At 36.8% G+C, this 13,692-nt stretch overlaps 1 pseudogene; it reads right to left on the bottom strand.

The window, feature by feature from the left end:
* Nucleotides 1–12,930: 12,930 nt before the first annotated feature.
* On the bottom strand, nucleotides 12,931–13,469 carry LOC101117993 (large ribosomal subunit protein uL23-like; annotated as a pseudogene).
* Nucleotides 13,470–13,692: the final 223 nt, after the last annotated feature.

Here is a 13,692-nt window from a genome sequence, read left to right as displayed (position 1 = left end):
TTGCTTTTTGCATTTCTTTTCCATGGGGTTGGTCTTGATCCTTGTCTTCTGTACAGTGTCACGAACCTCATTCCATAGTTCATCAGGCACTCTATCTATCAGATCTAGGCCCTTAAATCTATTTCTCACTTCCACTGTATAATCATAAGGGATTTGATTCAGGTCATACCTGAATGGTCTAGCGGTTTTCCCTGCTTTCTTCAATTTAAGTCTGAATTCAATTTGAGTCTGAATTGAGCTGCAGTCAGCTCCTGGTCTTGTTTTTGTTGACTGTATAGAGCTTCTCCATCTTTCGCTGCAAAGAATATACTCAATCAATCTGATTTTGATGTTGACCATCTGGTGATGTCCATGTGTCGAGTCTTCTCTTGTGTTGTTGGAAGAGGGTGTTTGCTATGACCAGTGCATTTTCTTGGCAGAACTCAATTAGTCTTTGCCCTGCTTCATTCTGCATCCCAAAGCCAAATTTGCCTGTTACTCCAGGTGTTTCTTGACTTCTTATTTTTGCATTCCAGTCCCCTATAATGAAAAGGACATCTTTTTTGGGTGCTAGTTCTAAAAGGTCTTTAGGTCTTCATAAAACCGTTCAACTTCAGTTTCTTCAGCATTACTGGTTGGGGCATAGACTTGGATAACTGTGATACTGAATGGTTTGCCTGTGAAAGTGCTGCACTCAATATGCCAGCAAATTTTGAAAACTCAGCAGTGACCACAGGACAGGAAAAGGTCAGTTTTCATTCCAATTCCAAAGAAAGGCAATGCCAAAGAATGCTCAAACTACCGCACAATTGCACTCATCTCACATGCTAGTGAAGTAATGCTCAAAATTCTTCAAGCCAGGCTTCAGCAATACGTGAACCATGAATTCCCTGATGCTCAAGGTGGTTTTAGAAAATGCAGAGGAACCAGAGATCAAATTGTCAACATCTGCTGGATCATCAAAAAAGCAAGAGATTTCCAGAAAAACATCTATTTCTGCTTTATTGACTATGTCAAAGCCTTTGACTGTGTGGATCACAATGAACTGTGGAAAATTCTGAGAGAGATGGGAATACAGACCACCTGACCTGCCTCTTGAGAAACCTATATGCAGGTCAGGAAGCAACAGTTAGAACTGGACATGGAACAACAGACTGGTTCCAAATAGGAAAAGGAGTACGTCAAGGCTGTATATTGTCATCCTGCTTATTTAACTTCTATGCAGAGTACATCATGAGAAACGCTGGACTGGAAGAAACACAAGCTGGAATCAAGATTGCTGGGAGAAATATCAATAACCTCAGATATGCAGATGACACCACCCTTATGGCAGAAAGTGAAGAGGAGATAAAAAGCCTCTTGATGAAAGTGAAATAGGAGAGTGAAAATGTTGGCTTAAAGCTCAACATTCAGAAAACGAAGATCGTGGCATCTGGTCCCATCACTTCATGGGATATAGATGGGGAAACAGTAGAAACAGTGTCAGACTTTATTTTGGGGGGCTCCAAAATCGCTGCAGATGGTGACTGCAGCCATGAAATTAAAAGACGCTTACTCCTTGGAAGAAAATTTATGACCAATCTAGATAGTATATTCAAAAGCAGAGACATTACTTTGCCGACTAAGGTCCGTCTAGTCAAGGCTATGATTTTTCCTGTGGTTATGTTTGGATGTGAGAGTTGGACTGTGAAGAAGGCTGAGCGCCGAAGAATTGATGCTTTTAAACTGTGGTGTTCGAGAAGACTCTTGAGATTCACTTGGACTGCAAGGAGACCCAACCACTCCACTCTGAAGGAGATCAACCCTGGGATTTCTTTGGAAGGAATGATGCTAAAGCTAAAGCTCCAGTACTTTGGCCACCTCATGCAAAGAGTTGACTCTTTGGAAAAGATTCTGATGCTGGGAGGGATTGGGGGTAGGAGGAGAAGGGGAAGACAGAGGATGAGATGGCTGGATGGCATCACGGATTCGATGGAAATGAGTCTGAGTGAACGCCGAGAGATGGTGATGGACAGGAAGGCCTGGCGTGCTGTGATTCATGGGGTCGCAAAAAGTCGGACACGACTGAGCAACTGAACTGAACTGAACTGAGTGCTTAGTTGCTCAGTTGTGCCTGACTCTTCGTGATGCCATGGACTGTAACCTGCCAGGATTCTCTGTTCATGGGGATTCTCCAGGCAAGAATACTGGAGTGGGTTGCATTCTCTCCTCCAGAGGATCTTCCCAACCCAGGGATCAAACCCAGGTATCCCACTTTGCAGGCAGAGTCTTTACCATCTGAGCCACCAGGGAAGGCCAAGAATACTGGAGTGGGTAGCCTATCCCTTCTCCAGAAGAACTTCCCAACCCAGGAATCAAACTGAGGTCTCCCGCATTGCAGGCAGGTTCTTTACCAACTGAGAGAGGGGATAAATAATAGATACAACAACAAATTAGCAGATAGCTGTATTAATTAAGAATTTGAGGCTCACATTGACCATAAAGATGAAAAGATACAGATCTGAGAATGATTTGAGAGGTAGAATCTACTTGTTTTGATCAAGAGGTAGAAATACTTGATTTCTAACTGTGTATTAGTCATGGAGAGAGGAAAGTCATGGAAAACTCTAAGATTTCTGAATCATTTCCTAAAATGAGAATATGATCAAAGCTGCAGGGTTTTTGAAGGAGAGTGTATGGGTAGGGGGATGGAGAAGTTGAGTTAGTTATAAGTTGAGCATAATTCATGTTCTAGAAGACACCCAAATGGATATATCTAGATAGAAATTAAAATGTGAGATTCAAACTATAAATAAGCAAATAAGTAAATTGATAAATAAATTAAAGGTTTGCCCTGAAGGTAATATTTCGAAATCATTTCATCATATAATGTAATGGTTAGTTTCATGTGTGCATTTGGCTGGGCTATAGGATTCTTAGATATTTGAACAAATGTCATTCTGAATGTGTGAAGGTGTTTTGGGATAAGAAAGAAAGTGAAAGTGCTAGTCACTCAGTCAAATGTGACTTCTTGTGACCCCATGGACTGTACGAACCATAGCCTGCCAGGCTCCTCTGTCCATGGAATTCTCCAGGCAAGAATACTGGAGCAGCTTGCCATTCCCTTCTCCAGGGGGATCTTCCTAACCCAGGGATCAAACCCAGGTCTCCTGTATTGTAGTCCAGTTTTTTACTGTCTGAGCCACCAGGGAAGTCCCAGAGAGTTAATCTTTGGGACAAGATTAATATTCAAATCAGTGGACCTTGAGTAAAGGAGATTGCCCTACATAATGTGGGTCAGTCACATGCAACCAACAGAAGACTTAAGTGGAACAAAAAGACCTCCTCTGAGCAAGAGACAATCTCCAGCAGATTGTCTTTAGATCTCATCTGCATCATTGGCTCTTACTGGTTGTATGGCAGATGGCCTTCAGACTGGAACTGAAGCATCAGATTTCTTGGGGCTCCAACCTACTGGCCCACCCTGCAGATTTGGACTTGTCAGTCTCCTTAATCATGTGAGCCAATTCCTTATAATAAATTTCTTCATTTATATATATACATACATACTGTTAGTTCTGTTTCTCTAGAGGACCCTGACTAATGCATATTACACACACACACACACACACAAACACACACACTGGTTTGCCATCATATAGGGAGAAAATATAAAATAACCAAGAAAATGAAAAATATTTGGAGGTTGAATGGAGCAAGTAGAGGGATGGAAATAGACTGAGAAAGGGTATTAAGAAATACAGGAAGGGAAGTAGCCAAAAATAGTGTCCAAGAAGAGCTGACAAGAGCTAACAGCTCCTGTCAGAAGTGAATGGTGAACAGGGTCAAATGCTGCAAGGCAGTACAGGAAGATAAAGATTAAAAAGTGCCCATGTGGATTCTGTAAAGATGAGGTAGAAGTTAGATCAGTCAGAGCATCATCCTGTCTTTTATGAGATGCTATGACAGCAGAATATGAGAATAATACCTTACATTTGTAGAGTACTTCATCATCTACACAGCCCCTTCACACATTTATTTATTTGATTTAATCTTCATAACAACACACTGTGAGAGAAAAAGGTATAGCTATTCTCATTTTAAATTTGAGGAACTGAAAACTTAGATTGCTCAAAGGTTTAACATTTAACTGTCAAAATTGGCATTTAAAAAATCTAGACCTGCTAATTCTTAGTGTAATTCAATTACACTATACCACAAGGATCTTCTACCAAGCTATATAAAATTCTAGAGAACCTTGATGCAGACTAGCAAGAAACTTGGTTATCCTTGACATCAACATCAGAAGTTAGATTTCCCAAGCATTCCTGGTTTTAGTAAGCCATTATGGGAGTTTCATTCTTTAAACCGTTATGAGGTATCCTCACTTTTTTGTTCTCTACTACCTTGTAAGTTAATTGCATTCCATATGTTGATTACTATTTTTCATCTAGTCACACTCTCTTTTAAAATAATAGCTAATATTTGCATAGTAATTACCATATTCTGAATACTCTTCCAAATAGCTTGCATATATTAAATCATTTACTACTCACAATACACTTATGAGTTAGGTATTATTATTACCCTGATTTTGTAAAGAAGAAAACAGAAATGCTGATTATTTAAATAACTTGATTAAGGTAATACTGCTAAGAAGTGATGAGACAGGGATTCAAGCTTATTCCTTTCCAGTATTTGTTGTTGCTGTTCAGTCGCTCAGTCCTATCTGACTCTTTGCAACCTCATAGACTGCAGCACACCAGGCTTCCTTGCCCTTCATTTCCTGGAGCTTGCTCAAACTCATTTCCATTGAGTCGGTGATGTCATCCAACTACTTTGTCCTCTGTCGTCCCCTTCTCCTCCTGCCTGAAGTCTTTCCCAGCATCAGGGTCGTTTCTAATGAGTCAGTTCTTCACATCAGGCAGTCAAAGTACTGGAGCTTCAGCTTAAGCATCAGTCCTTCCAACGAATATTCAGGGTTGATTTCCTTTAGGATTGACTGGTTTTATTTCCTTGCAGTCCAAGGGACTCTCCAGAGTCTTCTCCAACATCACAGTTCAAAAGCATCAACCCTTTGGCACTCAGCCTTCTTCATGGTCCAACTCTCACATCCATACATGACTACTGGAAAAACCATAGCTTTGACTATATGGACCTTTGTCAGCAAAGTAATGTCTCTGCTTTTTAATATGCTATCTAGCTTTGTCATGAGACAGCAATGGCAACCCATTCCAGTACTCTTGCCTGGAAAATCCCAGGGACAGCGGAGCCTGGTGGGTTGCCGTCTATGGGGTCGCACAGAGTCAGACATGACTGACGCAACTTAGCAGCAGCGGCAGCAGCAGCTTTGTCATAGTTTTTCTTCCAACGACCAAGCATCTTTTAATCCCATGGCTACAGTCACCATCTGATCCATGTGATTATGGAGCACAAGAAAATAAAATTTGTCACTGTTTCCATTGTTTCCCCATCTATTTGTCATGAAGTGATGGGACTGGATTCCATGATCTCAGTTTTTGAATGTTGAGTTTTAAGCCAGCTTTTTCACTCTCCTCTTTTCATATTCATCAAAGAGGCTCTTTAGTTCCTCTTTGCTTTCTGCCATAAGGGTGGTGTCATCTGCATATCTGAGGTTATCTTTCTCCCAGAAATCTTGATTCCAGCTTGTGTTTATCCACCCAGCATTTTGCCTGATATACTCTGCATAGAATTTAAATAAACAAGGTGACAATATACAGCCTTGATGTACTCCTTTCCCAATTTGGAACCAGTCCATTGTTCCGTGCCTAGTTGTAACTGTTGCTTCTTGACCTGAATACAGGTTTCTCAGGAGGCAGGTAAGGTGTTATTGTCTTCTAACTTCAATGAGGCCCATTAACTCTGACATTCTAATATAGGGTTAACAAATTCATATATATTCAACTTGTCCCCTTATTATCTTACTGACTTAGATTTCAGCCTCTGAGTTTAAAGATGAAATTTTAGTCATCTTAGTCTGTACTCATGTGACAGCCCCTCTAGTTCTCCTTGTTTGGCCCTCTCTCCATCTCTTGTAGGTTTTTTTTATGCTTTTCTGCATGCTATTTGACACTTTAGCCTCTTTCTTCAAATGTGGTACCTGAATCCCAAGTAAGTTTTTATAAGTTACAGAGTCTTGTGTTTTTATATAGACTAAAGATAGAAGTATCAAATGCTCTTAGCAATGTTATCATAAAATTATATTATTACCATGTTTATCTTTTAGACTATGAGTAAAAATTTTTCATTTCTAAAGTCAGTAAGTTTATGTAAGTCTATTTTATCTGTTTTAAAAATAAGTAGTATGACAAGAGCAATGTGCTTATCCAGCTTTTGAAAGGATAAAACTCTTGATCTTTGCCTCTTCTCTGCCCCAAAGAAAGATTGCAATATAGAATTTTCATCAATCTTCCTTCCAGAATGTTAAAGTTATTAATTTGCTTAACCCATAGAACTAGTAATTAGAGCTGTAGAAAAGACTATCCTGGACTGTATAGTTTAAGTAGTTTACATAGACACAAGGTGGATAGGTTTTTGAAACCTCTAGCTGCTTAAAGCACATCTTCTACTCTGTCATTAATTGACTGGCATTCTTTTGACTGCTCTAAAGTAACAGAGAAAACTTCATTACACATTTCAATGACACTTTAGATAGAATGAATACTGGAGAGACAGTAGATTGCCTGAACTAGAAGAGAGAAGATAAGTAGATTTACAATCTTTTTTTTTTTTTTTTTTTGGCAACTCTGCAAAACACAAACAGAATTATATAGCCAATCATTAAAACTCCTTTATTTTATTACATAGGCCTAGATCAAGGAAACTCCTTTTTAACACAATAGTGATGATGTCGCAGTGTTTCTCAAACCAGTTCTCTTCCTAATGTTTCATTAGCTTTTTAAACTTCTTGCTTTGATCCAGAGTACTTTTTCTTTATTTCATTTGTAAAGCAAGTAAATGTAATAAGCTCCCTTTTGGAAAATCAGCCTGGCTTAAATCATGCATTCTTTATACAATGTTAAGAGGAGAATGGTTAACATTTGTAGCCTCATGACTTGCAAATGAAAGAAAATAATAACGCTTAGCAAGACATTAGAAGAACACATTCACCATGAATCATACTGCCCTTGAAGGTCCAGCTTAAAAAAGCAGAGAAATAGATTTGACACCACTTGGACTTGCAGCTCGGACATGCTGCATTAAACTGTTCAAAATTAATTTAATCTGAGCAAGGAGAATAATAGCCTCTCAGTTCAAGGCTTCTGATAGCAGTAATTTGCACTCGAAAATACTTCCAAAGGGAAAGAATAAATGAAGGGCGACTCTCCAAAACTGAGTGAGCAAATGTATTCACTAAAATGAAAGCCTTTTGATCACCCTATAAAGATCATGCAAAAAAAAAAAAAAAGACACATTCTATATCATTCTCTTGGGTAGGGATTTTCTCTTGCAACTCTTTAATGCTCTGCTTTGGGGATAGACTTATCCTTTTTTGAACTATTGATGGCTCTGGAGGAAGTGTTTAGCTTCAGAAGCTACATTAATTCAGTGACCCAAAATCAGTTTGACAAAAGATCATGCAGTTGTGGGCTTTGGGCCAATATTCTCTTTTATGCACTTGGGGAAGGCATTCTTCGGTGAGTAAGCAAACAAGAGTCATAGCAAGTATTTAGGGTTTGAGACAATTTATGCCACTTTCTTTGGTGTAGAAAATGGCAACCCACTGCAGTATTATTGCCTGGGAAATCCCATGGACAGAGGTGCCTGGTGGGCTACAGTCCACGTGGTCGCAAAGAGCTGGACATGACTGAGCACACATGCCACTTTCTTACAGTCACAAAACTACTCTCACCAAAGCCAGGTGCCAAGGAGCTGAGCAAAGAAAGGACATGTACCTAAAAAAATGTGTTCACACTAAAAGGCCTGATTCATCTAACCAATCAATGAAGTAACTCAGTGGGGGCAAATTGGCATACGGTCTAATTTGAGGAGAAACCCTAGGGTCTCCTTGCTCAAATTTTTCTCTTTCATTGACTTATCACAGAGTCAAAATTTCTGCCCATGTGTCATTCCCCTGGGGATAATGCCTTCAGGAATAACTAACATTTATTTACTGTATTAGAAATCATCTAGCACTTTCCAGAAATCTGAGAAATTGGGACACCACATAGGCATTGAGAAAATTGGCTTCAATGGTTTAGACAGGTGAGTCCCTTTGGAAGTAGATGGAAAAGGACTCCTGATAAATGCTTCTTATTTATAACTAGTAAAAAAAATAAACACAGACAAAAATAGTGATGCTAAGTACTCAAATAATTACATGCACAGAAAGACAAAACTAACTTCATTTTTGACAATTTTTTCTCCTTGATGTTAATCAAGTAGTTTTCAGCATACACTGGGGGAAATTATTTTTCCCTTGATTTGAGATCTAATGATGGTAAGAAAGAACATGCAAGGAAATACAAAGAATGAATTTTTCCAAATCGCATGAGAATAAGTAATATATTAGTATTCAAGTTTCATTTCCACTTCCTTAGTTGCTTTTCTTTTGCAAATTTAGAGGAAGGAAAATGAAAAGGTCTTTTAAAATTCTCTGGTAACACTTAATTTCTCCTGAATAATTTACCTGCCAGTAGTTATTTGTTCTATAATAATTCAAAGAATGCGGGTTATGCCAAAGGCCTTTTAAAAAAAGAAAAAAAAAGAACATCTCTAGAATATGTTAAAGGTTTAAAATAGATTGAGGACTTTCAGGACATTAGACAACATACTCAGTTCCTGTTGATCGCTGTTGCCAATTAAAGTGTCATCCTACTTCTGCCCCTCATACAAACAAACAAAACAAGAGTGAATATCATTTAAAAGTTGCACACAGTGTGTTGTATACTTTTCTGGTCTTTAATGAACACAAATGAAGTTTCTTCCCACAGTTGTATCATTTTTCATGAGTTAGATTGATACCACCAGATTAGTAATTTAAAAATATTTTTAGTTAACAGAAAATTTCAGAAATGGCTTAAATTCTGTTAATCTCTTTATTTAGCCAGTTTCTTCTTTTCACTTCAGAAGAAACAAAGAATTCCACATATTACTATTTGAAAGTGGGCCTGTGAACCATTTATACCAGAATCACTTGTGGTATTAAAAGAATGAATTCAGGCTCCATCCATGAGACTCCCACCATAATCAATTGATTACGTTTTTTTTTTTTTTCATTCTGAAGTTTGAGAACCACTGTTTTCCATATTTCAGACCAACTATCCAATGCAGGATAGGTTTATAGCCTCTGTTTTAAAATTCCAGTGAAATGGAACTTATGAGGTCACACATAGCATTCATTATTAAACAGCCTTAATAGAAAGTTTTCCTTGTACTAAGTCAAAATAGATCATGAAACTTCTACTTGTTGGTTTTAGCTCTTCCCTCTGCAACCACACAAAATAAATGTAATCCATTTTCAACATGGCAATTGTTCAAACATTTGGAGACAAGTACTATATTCCCTCTGTTTTCTATCCTGTCCTAAATATCTTCGATCTCCACAACCATTCCTTCTCTGATCCATTTCCATATGCTTTACCACTCTTGTTGCCAACCTTAGATACGTTCCAGTTTGTCAGTGTTAGTCTTAAAATATGATACCTAGAGCTGAACATAATATAGATGTGATTTGACCTTTAATTTTAATTAAATTTTAAATTTAATTTTAATTTAATATTTAATAATAGTTAATTTAAAATTTAATTTTAATTTTAATGTGATTTTACTTTAATTTTTTTCACTTATATTTGTGAATAAGTTTTTTCATGCATTTTTTTTTTTTTTGGTTTTTGATTATGAATTCATACTATTTACCCTTTATTCATCAGTATAAAGTGTTGTGACATTATTTTTTCTGTGACACATTTAGAACACTAGATATTAATAAAATACCCTAAACTTGTGCAAGTTTCTGTGTCCATGTGTGGTTTGTTTTTACATTTACATGTCACTAAAGCAGAATAATGTGGTTATAATGAACAAAAACTTCTAGGTCTTTGTCATGTAGAAGGCTATGAAGCCAGTCCTCCTTCATACTCCATGAATACAATTGACATTCTTATCTAATTCCAGGACTTAAATTTATTTCCTTTACATAGATTATATTAACAGTAAAACATCACTAAAGCATATTGATTTTTTGCTTATCAAACATAATTTGATAATATCCATTTCAACCAGCTTTTGCTAATCTGTTAATTTTGAGAAATCATATTTCTTATGCCTTCATTCAAGTCACCAACCCAAATATTGAAATTCAAGACAATGTTTATAATCCTGTTATTAAGCCCCTAATGATCTCCCACCAGGCTAATTTAAATCCATTAATTAAAGCTTTAATTTTTTTCACTTATATTTGTGAATAAATTTTTTTCATGCATTTGGTATTTTTATTTGGTTTTTGGTTATGAATTCATACCATTTACCCTTTATCTATTCATCAGTTGCCGGACATTTGAATTGTTTCTAAATTTTGACTCTTATGAATAATGCTTCTATGGACATTCCCGTACAAGTTTTTGCATGGACATGTTTTCACTTTCCTTGAGTATACATCCAGGTGTGGAATTTGTAGGTCAGATCTTAGCCCTATTTTTAATCATTTGATGAATTGTCAGATTGTTTTTAAACGTGGCTGTATGATTTTATATTAGCACCAGCAGTATATAAGGGTTCTAATTTCTCCATATGGTCAGCCACACTTGCTGTTATCTGTTTCTTTTCTTATAGCCATTCTAGTGGATAAGTGGTATTTCATTGCGATTTTTACTTCCACTTCCCTCATATATAATGATGTTGAGTCTAGTTTCATGAATGTATTGTCTATCTTCTTTGAAGAAATATTTATTCAGATAATTTGCCCATTTCTTGAAGTTTTTTGTCTTTTTATTAAGTTGTAAGAGTTCTTTATATAATATGGATTATAAGTAGGTTCATTATCAGATATCTGATTGACAAATATTTTCACTCATTCTACAGATTGGCCATGCACTTTCTTGATGATGTCCAATGACATGCACTTTTTTAAAATTTTGATGTTGTCCAATTAATCTATTTTTTCCTTTGCTATTGTACTTTTGGTGTGTGTGCTTAGTTGCTCAGTTGTGTCCAGCTCTTTTCATATCTTTATAAAAATACTGCATAATCTAAGGGGATGCTGATTCACACCTATGTCTTCTACTAAGAATCTTATACCTTTAGCTCTTATATTTACATCTTTAATTTTTATATGAGTTAGGGGTTCAGTTTTATTTTTAATTTATTTTTTAATTGAAGGGTAATTCCTTTACAGAATTTTGTTGTTTTCTGTCAGTTTTATTTTTTATGCATGCAGATTACCAGTTGCTCCAATGCCATTTGTTGAAAAGACTATTCTTTCTGTTTTGAATTGTCTTGATATCCTTGGTGAAAATCACTGACCATAGATAAATGGGTTTATTTCTATACTGTCTGTTCTACTCAGCTGATATCTATGTTTGTCCTTATGCCAGTACCACACTGTCTTGATTATTGCAGCTTTGTAGTAACTTTTGAAATCAGTAAATGTGAATCCATCAACTTTGTTTTCTGTTTTCAAGATCATTTGGCTGTTGTGAATTCCTTGAGTTTCCACATGAATATGAGGGTCAGCTTGTCAGATTCTGTAGCAGAGGCAATTGTGATTCTGATAAGGATTGCACTGAATCTGTAGATCAATTTAGGGAGTATTGCCATCCTAACAATGTTAAGTATTCCAATCCATGAACATAGGATATCTTTCAATTTATTTAGATCTTTAATTTCTTCAATAATGCTTCGTAGTTTCCAGGTATATGTCTTGCACTTCTTTTTTTAACTTTAATTCTTCATATACCTTGCTAATGCAACTGTTTTGTCAGTTTTAATTTTGGTTTGTTTCTTACTCTATAGGAACACAATTGATTTTTCTATATTAATCATGAATCTTGAAACCTTGCTAAAATTCTGTATTAGTTCTAATTGTTTTTAAATGTTTCCTAAGGATTATCTATGTACAAAGTCAGGTCATTTTCATGTAAAGATTTTTTAAAAATTTATTTCCAATATGAAATTCTCTTTCCCTATTTTCCATGACTAGGACCTCAAGAACACTTTCGAATAGAAGTGGTAAAAGTGTGTATCCTTGTCTTGTTTTTGATACTAGGGGGTAAGCATTCAATCTTTCACCATTACATCTGATATTATCTGTGGATTTTTCATAGGAACTCATTAAAAATTCAGGAAGTTTCCTATGATTCCTTGTTTATCCAGTGTCTTCATGATGAAACGGTGTTAAATTTTGCCAAAAGCATTTCTGCATCTGTTGAGATGATCATGTATTTTTTGTCCCTTCTTCTATTAATGTTGTTGTCTATAGTCATTAAGTCATGTCCAATTCTTTGTGACCCCATGCACTACAGCACACCAGGCTTCCCTGTCCTTCACTATCTCCTAGAGTTTGCTCAAACTCATGGTCATTGAATCAGTGATGCCATCCAACTATCTCATCCTCTGTCACTCCATTCTCCCTATGCCCTTAATCTTTCCCAGCATTGGGGTCTTTTCCAATGAGTCAGCTTTTCCATTCAGGTGGCCAAAGTATTGGAGCTTGAGCTTCAGGATCAGTCCTTCCATGAATATTTAGGGTTGATTTCCTTTAGGATTAACTGGTTTGATCTCCTTGCTGTCCAAAGGATTCTCAAGAGTCTTCTCCAGCACAATTCAAAAGCATCAGTTCTTCAGTGTTCATCCTTCTTTATGCTCTAACTCTCATATCTATACATGACTACTGGAAAAACCATAGCTTTGACTTGTATGGACGTTTGTAGCAAACTGATGTCTCTGCCTTTTTTTTTTCTTTTTTTTAATAGTGAAAACTTTTATATTTGGAATTAGTCAGCTGGACTCAGTTTAGATCATCTCAATTTTATTGGCAACATAAAGCATCATAGTCAGGAGCCAGTTGAACATATGTCTTCTTCTTTCCATCAGGCTTGATCATGGTATTGACCTTAGCCATGTCAATGTCATAGAGCTTCTTCACAGCCTGTTTAATTTGGTGGTTGTTGGCCTTGACAGCCACAATGAATACCAATGTGTTGTTACCTCCTATTTTATCCATGGCTGACTTGGTGATGAGGGGGAATTTGATGATGGCATAGTGGTCAAGTTTGTTTCTCCTAGGGGTGTTCATTCGAGAATATTGGGGCTGCCTCCTGAGCCGCAGTGTTTTGGGCCACCAGAAGGTGGGTGACATATGGATATATATATATTTTTTTTTTCTTTTGGTGACTGTGGACACCTTTCAACACTGCTTTCTTGGCCTTTAAAGTCTTCACTTTGGCTTCAGCTTTATGAGGGGCTGGGGTTTCCTTCTTCACCTCCAGTGCCATCTTCATAAAAAGGCACACCATCTTCATGGAAAGGCTCTGCTTTTTAATTCCACTGCCAAAAGCTTGTCATAACTTCTCTTCGAAGGAGCAAGCATCTTTTAATTTTGTGGCTGCAGTCAATGTCCACAGTGCATTTGGAGCCCAAGAAAATAAAGTCTGTCTCTTTTTCCAATTTTTCCCCAATTATCTGCCATGAAGTGATGGGACCAGATGCCATGATCTTAGATTTTGCTTTCTTTTGTTTTTAATTAATTAATTTATTTCAATTGGAGGCTAATTA

Source organism: Ovis aries, chromosome X (genome assembly GCF_016772045.2).
Source record: "Ovis aries strain OAR_USU_Benz2616 breed Rambouillet chromosome X, ARS-UI_Ramb_v3.0, whole genome shotgun sequence".
NCBI classification, from domain to species: Eukaryota; Metazoa; Chordata; class Mammalia; order Artiodactyla; family Bovidae; genus Ovis; species Ovis aries.
The sequence above is the reverse complement of the archived record's forward strand: the minus strand, read 5'-3'. Positions and strand labels throughout refer to the sequence as shown.